Consider the following 9,802-nt stretch of genomic DNA (forward strand, 5'->3'; position numbering starts at 1 on the left):
AATCTTGTCCTTTGTAGTTTAAAATAACAGTTGTGCTGTGATTTGGATCTTCCAGGTGTGACAAATTTCTGCATGAACATTTATCTGCAAGAGGCTGTCTCTGCAATATATAAGCAGCTGAATGTGCAAACAGCAAAACAATGAACAGGGAGAAATCAAAGTGGCACTTAAACTCAGATTCCCAGATGATTCAAGTGAGAGTGACAAAATTGATGGTACATTAACAGCTCACTGGCAACTCAAAAGGAACCTTTTTACTATGAAATTAACAGTATTACTGTTGCACTAGAGGGCTGTCGATCTTTCAACTGGTGTACATCTTGAGGGTTTTAAAACTCACTTTAAAACTGCTAGAGGTTGAAATTATGCTTGCAGATCTTCAACATAAGAACAAATTTGTTTAAAAACTTACTCAAAAACTACTTTGGCTATTTTCTGGTTAGCTTCTGGATGACAGGGCATGAATTCCAAAATGGGCTGTCCTACTAGTTTGATATTAGAGAAGGGGCATCAAACTCATTTGGAGCAGAGGGCCTAGTTCCAAGTTTAAGTATGGTCCTTGGGCCAGAATAAGTTTTCAGTTCATGCTCCCCTCGGTCCACATCAGATCTGAGGCTTGCACAGAGACCAAGGGGAGAACACACACAGCCTTATAATAGTAACTAAATGTTGCTGATCTCTTTTGATCCATACAATCCTGCAGGATGACAGGTGCTTTACCTCTTTAAAAATATTACTGTCGTTTTCTGTTCTGGAGGATTATTGGGCTGCTACAAAAGAAAGAACCAGATCGTTTTCATGGCATGGAAGAAACAACTAGTTTCACTCACTGATCAGCACCCTGACTGAATTGGCCTTGTCAACACTGGTTCTCCACTTGTAAGGTAACTCCCTTCTCTTCATGTGCCACTATCTGTAATTTTCACTCCATGGATCTGAAGAAGTGGGTTTTTTACCCACGAAAGCTTATGCCCAAATAAATCTGTTAGCCTTTAAGAACCAGACTCCTCATTGTTTTCACTGATCAGCAGGGATCCTAGAAATCCGTTTGCCACAGAAAATCACGGAATCTGCGTTTGTACAGAGAATCTTTAGTTTTTACATATTGCAAAAAAATGAAAAACATTAACTGAAGTTTACTGAAAGTACCAGTGTCACTTATTCAATGAGCACACCCTCCCCTTCTTTTGGTTGATTTTTTGAATGTGCTTTAAATGTTCACAGCTAAACATACTCCGATAAACTGCTTCCAGCATATAGAGGTTCCTCAACAGCGTATAGGTTAATACATCTCAAATTTCACTTCAGCCTCCAGACGTAATTAAAGTTATGAAAAGATGCTGAAAACTTTAAAAATCATACCTAAATACTATGTCACTGAGTTTGGCAAGAACAAATTTTACATTGATGGTAATGTGCTGTTCTTACTGTATGCAGCAAGGCATTAGATTACATTCAAAGGCAGACAATTGTAGAATACATGGAAAGTGCTAAACATAAAACATGAAAATAAACTAAAACGAGGTTGAAACAGCAGGGCCATTGACAACAGCAAAGAAACAATGCACTGTGACTGGATCATTCTATTAATTTTAATATAATGATTGATGGAACTGGTAGACTTTGAACTTGCTTAAAAATTGTAAATATATCAATAAAATAGTGTTCAATTTATACCTATATATATTGTGGCTAAGGAAACTAAAGTTCAGCGTTTCATTTTACTTGCAGAAAAAAGCCAATTGTTATGCTTTTTTTAAAATCAGAGAATTTTGGGGTTTTTTTAATCATGGAAAAAACTTAGGATCCCTGCTGATCAGCGTTGCTGCTGCTGGCTCTCCATGTAAACCCCCTGACTGTACTGGCAAATGTGCCCCCTGCTGTCCTATATTTTACTCTCAAGAGAAGGTTAGACCCTTACTAAATAACATTTGCTTACAATTCTAAAATGCACAAAAACTGGGGCAAAGTGTATCCCCCCCTGGTTACTGTGGCTGGATTGAATCCTCCCACCTCAAAGTCCAAGACTCGTTCATACCCATTAATTTAAAGCTGCGAAACAAAATGAGGTATTTCTGTGAAGTTTGCTCAACCAGATTAATAAACTGAGCAGTGAATTAAGAGCGGAGGTACCATGCAGTGTAATAAACTGTCAGACACACACGTAGTTTTTCAGCTCAGACTAAGACATTTAAAACAACCTGATTTGTGTCTGAAGAACAGCTGACATCACTATCCCGCTCCCCTGCTATTTTAGGGATTTGAGTTTGATAAATATAACCTGTAACGCCATCCACTGTACAGAGAAAGGGACTAATATTCCCAGGCTACTTAGTATTTATTTAAAGGCTAATGTTCTGCTAGACCAGAATGGAGTTTATTTTAGGCTTATTTGACTTGTTTTTATTTAGCATCAAAACCATCTGTCTACTTGACTTGTTAAACTTTTCTATTACAGAGTGGAAACAATGTTTGCTTTAAAATAAGTTTGTCAAGGACAACATTCTCATCTTTATCTGTAGCTAAGTCAGGGAGGAAACTCATGTGAGTAACGGCAACAGGATTAGGCCCCTACCAGAGAAGTATTCAGGAAGGCAGCACAGTCTAATGGTTTGGACTGAGAGCTAGGACCTCCTAATTCCAGCCCAGCTACCGACTCTCGGTGAAGCCTTGGGAAAGTTACTTAATTTTGGTGTGTGTCAGTTGTTCCATCAGTTATATGGGATAATGTTACTTACCTGCCTTGGTAAAGGCACAGGACAAGGTGGTCAGGAGATCTAGGTTCAGTTTGCAGCTTCTTCATAGACTTGTCACAATTTCTCTTTCAGTTTTCTTGCCTGTAAAATGAGGACAACTGGTGGTTTAAACACAGTTGGAGTATGTTTTGGTCAGTATTAGAATCACTTGGAATCGTGACTCATGTGAAAACAGAATTATAGATGTTTGAGATGCAATCCTGTATTTGCGTAATTCTACTATTTTTTTTGTTTAGGATTTTGTCCATTCCGATTTTAAAAGTCTGCCATAATGGGCCTTCCACCACTTCCCTTGGGAGGCTATTCCCTGGTAATAGATCTTACTGGCAGGAAGTTTTTCCCTACTAAAAAGATAGTAGACATTGCAACATTTGGCAGGCTAGTTAAGAGTCCTTCATGTGGCATATTCAATAGGAAAATGATCTCACATTAATGTCTTCCTCAAAAGTATGGATATCAGTATGAACTTTATCCAGTTCTAAATTAGTGCAAGTACCTTAAAAAAATTAAAAGATGTAGCCAGGAAAGTGTCTGACCCCATCCAACAAGTTTCCTCAATTTCACCCTAGCATAAAGAAACGTGTTGACTTTGCCAAAACACACACACAGCCAGGCCAAGATTTGCACTTAAGTAACAGTGCTACTGAATTGCTCTTGATGAAATGGCTTGATGGAATCTTAGTATCTTTTGCTCTGATGCATAGAAATATAGTTTTACAAGGACACTTAAGTGAAAAATCATATTGTTAAAAATGAAACAGTTCATTGTGCTATTAAATAAGAGATTAGATGGGTAGAACTGAACTATTTTAAAAAGTAATGCTGTTTTCTTTTTGCACTTCTTTCAGGTACTAATACTATCACTTAGCTCTTATACAGCACTTTTCATCAGTAGATCTTAAAACACTTTACGTTCTTTAATGTATTTATCCTCAACACCCCTGTGAGTTCAGAAAGCTTATCATCACCCCCATTTTACAGATGGGAAATGGTGGCACAGACAGGCTAAGTGACTTGCCCAAGGGCACATAGGCAGTGATATTTTTAAATTTGATGAATTTTTTTAAAATCAAGTTTCATAAAATTTGTTGAAATCTACAATATTTTGTGACCTAACTGGCTGATTTTTCAGGTTATCTTACCTTCCATGTGAGGATCACTTCATAATAATTAAATAACTTAATCTACCAGCACATCTGTGAAGGAGGTAAATATTATTATTGTGCCTGGTTTGTCTGTGCTATATACTCCAAAGTGTGCTGTTTGGAACCTGCTTTTCAGGTCGAATGTGTGCTGGGTTTTATTTTTGTTCCTCTTTTAGTCTGGGTAGACTTTGCCTTTATTTTGTGCAGGAAGAAGTTTTATTTTTCTGTTTTCTTTGTGTTTATCTGTTGTTCTATACAATTTACTTGTGGATTGGATGTATGTGTACATCTTTGGGGAAAAAAAATCTTAGTTTACTAAATTATCTGGTCCCACACTTAGTAGGACAGTGCTGCTTGCTTTAGCCAACACCTAAATAGTAAAAAGCAGCTTGATTAAAAAAAAAAAAAAAAGGCCTGTCAGTGTCACAGTTCCTGTAAGTTCAGAGAAACCCTGGTAAAACACTTAAGAAAATATTAATCATGAGAGAGCTCATAATACAGGATAACATGATATGTTAGACAGCTCTCTAGTTTCTCTTCAGAAGTGGCAGATTTCAATGACAGAGATGAATAAAAAGAATATAAAGCACTTTAGGATCCTTCCAGATGAAATGTGCTACGTAAATGTAAGTCTTTATCATTACAGCACGTGATGATAGATGTCTTCACTATTTCAAACAGAAAAGGTGCCGAACAGTGTTCCAGAGTTATGTATAAAAGAAGAACTGTTCAAAACCTCCAAGATTACGTTGTTCAGCTAGATAACCACATTTCTCAACATCCACTATTATATAGAATACCAATGTGAACATTAACATCTACAGCACTAGTCACATACATAGGACATAAAGATGTGCTTCACAGGGGAAGCAGATATAGATGCTAATTCCATACAATCAATCTAGGGAATTGAACTGAAAAATAAAAATAAAGATAGCAGATATTGCTTCAGCAATAGGGTCATCCTGATGAGGTGTTTAAAGTATGGTTCTCTTCTGGAAGGTGTAAAAATGGCACTTTTTACTCAACAGACCTGCTCCATGCATGTCTTCAGAGTTCCATGTGCTTTAGGGACTAACAGTAAGGTGACAAATCCTTGCTCCATTGAACTCAATGGCACAACTCCCCTTGACTTCATTGGGGCCAGGATTTCACCCAAGATGTGATTGCTTTTTGCTCAGGTTAACTCTGCAGAGTCAATACAGTTACGGGACAGTCAGCTGGATTCCATTTCTCCTTGTGCATCATCAGATTTGTTCACTAAGTGCCAATGCATTAGACATATGTAAACCCAATTGGTGTGAGTGCACTGGTATCAGTGAAGATCACCTGTGCAACCACATTGTCTTCAAGAGGAGGGCAGATTTCAGCCTACACAACCATTATACACACACAAGAAGGGATGGAGGGAGACAAAACCACAGATTTAATTCAGATCCAAAGCTGACTTAGAAATCTTCCATTAGAAAGTGATTGTAAAATGAGCACATGCAATATAGAATCACTGATAGGTAAAAACGATGGTGTCCCCCAATGTCATTTTTACAGTCACTTTCCAAAGTAGAACCATATCTTAAGTCATCGTTGATCTTCTTTCCCAAATGTGAAAACTAAGCATAAAAAGAACCAGGATCTTTCCTTAGACCTAATTTAAAGGAAATGCATAGACTTGTTACCAATTGCATCAAACCCGGAAAAAACCCAGAATGATAAAAGGTACCAAAAAAAACCCCAAATGTCAATGTGTATCAACTTTCCTCCCTCTGCTTATAGAAGGAAATAAAGTAGGATTATACACATTTTAACAGAACACTGTATTAGAGGGCTAACCAAGTGATACAGTTGTAGCAAGTAAACTGCTCTGGGGTTTCAGGTAGAGTGGGGTGCATTGAAGAGACCTGTCCTTAACAGAATAATGAATTTCTAGGGAGCAGGATGACTCAAGGAAACTGTCACACGATAAGAAGTAAATTCAAATCCACCCTAAATTAGTAGTGACTGACAGTTGTTACCAATGGAGGGCTGTTTTTTAAAATAGAGAACCATCCATTTTGTGGTCTTGATACAGTTACAGGCAGACAGTTGTTTGCCTAACAAAACTCAAACACAATTGGCACTAATTAGTCCTCTTGCTGGCAGTCTCAGCAGAGAAGTCAAAGCCTGACAAGACCATAGGGACTTTACATGAGGTCTGTCCAGATCAGGTGTGCAGCATGTTGACAAAAAGGACAATGTGAAGAAGCTGGCACTGCTGCTGCCCATATTGTACCTAGTCTATGGAAATATTTCAGTCTCCAGTATGACAGCTGAAACCTCTCCAAAATTTAAGAATTCGCACACAAAAGTTACAACTGGAAGTTATATTATTCAGATATTGTTGATGGCACTGTAAGCATTCTGATGTGCTATTTACAAAATTCAATGCGCCCTCTGGTGGTCATAAAGATAGCAAGGGGTTCTCAGGACAAATTTTTTTGGTGACCTCAGTGTGGGCTACCAACTCTTGCTGGTGGCTGCTCTCATACTTTCCCCTAAAATATTTAATTAACTTTAGGAAAATCAAATAAATACACACACAAACACATCCAAATTGTAATTTATTTATTACTAGCTAGTAAGTCTGTTGTGAAAAAGTGATATTAACAAACATAAGTATCACTTTTTCACAACAAGAAAAGGAGTACTTGTGGCACCTCAGAGACTAACCAATTTATTTGAGCATAAGCTTTCGTGAGCTACAGCTCACTTCATCGGATGCTTATGCTCAAATAAATTGGTTAGTCTCTAAGGTGCCACAAGTACTCCTTTTCTTTTTGCGAATACAGACTAACACGGCTGTTACTCTGAAATTTTTCACAACAGACTTACTCTGCCCTGGCAAGCCTGGGGAAAAATTAAGCTGGATGGAGGGTCAGGGGAGGCAGTGGGGGCCAGGGGAGATGGTGGTGGTTGGCTGAGGGAGGCAGTAGGAGGCTGGAGCCTGAAGCCCTGTGACCAGAGCCCGAAGCCCCATTGCCAGAGCCCAGGGACAGAGCCCGAAGCTGTGTGGCTGGAGCCTGGGGTCTGCAGTCATGCAGCCAGAGCCCAGAGCTGCAGCCCAAAGCCTCAAGACCAGAGTTTTCTGCCCTCCACCCCAGCAGTGAAGCCCAAAGCCTGAGCCCTACCGGCCCTGGGAAGGAAGGGAACTCACCAGCTCCCTGCACCTATAGCATTGTGCCCTAGCTGACGCCAGATGGGGGCAGAGCCCAACCCCTGCAGGTGGCCCCAGCAACCAAATACCAAGGCAGTGCATCCAGAGAAATGGGGGCGAGGAGTGGCACTACTCTCCCTCCCACCCCCGCAAATCACAGCCCAGGAGGCTGTGGCCACAAGAAAAGCCCCTGGTGGCTGCATGCAAGAAACACTGCAAAACACCTCGGGTGTTTGTAACTCTGAAATGTTCAAAACTCCAAACAAATCATTATGGTTGTTCTTTCAAAAGTTTACAACTGATCATTGACTTAATACAGCTTTAAAATTTTACTTTGCAGAAAAAAAATGCTGCTTTTAACCGTCTTAATTTAAATGAAACAAGCACAGAAACAGTTTCCTTACCTTGTCTGTTTTCTTTTAAAACAACTTTTTTTAGTAGTTTACATTTAACAAAGTACTGTGCTGTACAGTATTTGGGTTTTTTTGCCTCTGCTGCCTGATTGCATACTTCCAATTCAAATGAGGTGTGTGGTTGACTGGTCAGTTCGTAACTCTGGTGTTTGTTTCTCTGAGGTTCTACGGTAACAGGAATGAACTTGATCAGAAAAAGAAGAAAGCCCTGTATAATGATGCAGGGTCAGGTCACAAGCAGAAAATAATTGTTGCAAAAACATTCATCTTCAGATTATGACAAAACAGAAGAAGAGGAAGCTTCAGATCTTTCAAAATATCCTGCAGCCTAACCTCAGTTGTGCAGAACACCATAGGGAATTAGGAAAAGTGGCCACTAATGACTCATGCACAGGAGTGAGAATCTTTTTGCAGGAGCTTTGTTGTATAGCTACCCCAATAAACTTGAGAGTGGCTGATGTGCCTACAGTCATTCATTAATGGCCCTTTAACTGGGAAAGCAACGTTGTCTATTGGTCAGACAATAGGTCTGGAACAACTATGCAACTAACTTTGTGAGCTGAGTAAGCCAGTTTGCCTCAGTTTCCCCAGCTATAAAATGGGTATAATGATTGTATATCTCAGAGATGTGGTGAAGTTAAAATTAATTACAAACATTAAAGTGTCCCAAAAGCCATAGAGTTCTTCCTAAGAAAAAAGGATATTTAATTATAGTCTTAAAAATACAATTGCAATAATGCATTGTTTATTTAGTAGTTATTCAGTATTACTTAGTTCAAGATAGCATCAAATAGTTGCATCAATTTATGAATCAAGAGATTTGATCAAATTAAGGGCCAAATTCTACCCTCACTTTGTATGTTGTTCTCCACTGAAGTCACTGAAGTTATGTTTACCCTAGCAATTTTCTTATTGTGAATCATTAAGAAAGGGACAGATAGTAAGACAAAAATATCAGATTGCTGCTATATAAATTCATGGTATGCCCACATCTTGAATACTGCGCGCACATGTGATCACCCCATCTCAAAAAAGATATATTGGACTTGGAAAACATTCAGAAAAAGGCAACAAAAATGATTAGGGGTATGGAATGGCTTCCGTATGAGGAGAGGTTAATAAGACTGGGATTTTTCAGCTTGGAAAAGAGATGAATAATGGGGGATATGACTGAGGTCTATAAAATCATGACTGGTGTGGAGAAAGTAAATAAGAAAGTATTATTTACTCTTTCTCATAACACAAGAACTAGGGGTGACCAAATGAAATTAATAGGCAGCAAGCTGAAAACGAACTAAAGGAAATATTTTTTCACACAACGCACAGTCTGCGGAATTCTTTGCCAGAGGATGTTGTGAAGGCCAAGACTATAACAGGGTTAAAAAAAAAAACTAGGTAAGTTCATGGAGAATAGGTCCATCAATGGCTGTTAGCCAGGATGGGCAGGTGTCCCTCGCCTGTTCGCCAGAAGCTGGGAACAGGCGACAGGGGATGGATCACTTGATGATTACCTGTTTGTTCATTCCCGCTGGGGCACCTGGCATTGGCACTATGGGAAGACAGGACACTGGGCTAGACGGACCTTTGGGCTGATTCTGTATGGTCGTTCTTACGTTCTAAGACCTTCCCTAGTTGCCCTACCACTGATACAGGCCTGTTGGTGGTAGCAATCACGGGAGTGCTAGTGTCAGTGAGCCACCAGCTTTTTAACTAATGTGTCCTGTAGACCTGCTCTGAGTAGGATACATGATAAAGTGATTAAAGTGCCAATGGCTGGTCTACACTGGAGCGGCCCTGACAGCCATCACCACTGGTGGAGCTGCAATGGTGGGAAATGCAAATATTCCTGGTGGACAAAACCGCAGCATACAATATGCTCACATCTACCCACGCCTACTGAAGTCCGTGGGGATTTAGCCTGGGCGTGAACTGCAGGACTCAACGGCCCAAGCACCTACTAAAGAAGGTGCTACAGAGACTAAAGAATGTCTGGGCCCGGAGCATGTTGCTGTTCTGAGGTGTACAGCACCTAGCACAATGGGCTCCTGGGCCAGGGCGCGGGCTCCTAGCTCCTACAGCGACACAAATAATAAATGGCAACAAGCTATGGACAGACTGACCCCATCTCACCCTCCCTTCTTCCAGTCTGGAGACACACACTGCGGGCCCTGCGGCCCCCCGACCTCCGCCATGACAGGGACCAAGCCAGCCCGACCCCATCCCATAATGCCCCGGGGCTGGGGCTTGGCCTTTGTCCCGTGATGCCCCGGGGCTGGGGCTTGCCCTCTCCCATGATGC

The 9,802-nt window shown here is 40.3% G+C and overlaps 1 long non-coding RNA gene across 2 annotated transcripts; it reads right to left on the reverse strand.

Moving 5' to 3' along the window:
* Positions 1-1,484: 1,484 nt before the first annotated feature.
* On the reverse strand, positions 1,485-9,721 carry LOC140898642 (uncharacterized). 2 transcript variants are annotated; one of them, XR_012155051.1, is made up of 3 exons: positions 9,625-9,721; positions 7,496-7,669; positions 1,485-2,837 (listed from the first exon to the last, which is right to left on the reverse strand). It is a non-coding gene; the product is annotated as an uncharacterized lncRNA (long non-coding RNA). The 2 variants fall into 2 exon arrangements; XR_012155052.1 differs by having other exon boundaries at positions 7,496-7,712.
* Positions 9,722-9,802: the final 81 nt, after the last annotated feature.

Source organism: Lepidochelys kempii, chromosome 15 (genome assembly GCF_965140265.1).
Source record: "Lepidochelys kempii isolate rLepKem1 chromosome 15, rLepKem1.hap2, whole genome shotgun sequence".
NCBI lineage: Eukaryota > Metazoa > Chordata > Testudines > Cheloniidae > Lepidochelys > Lepidochelys kempii.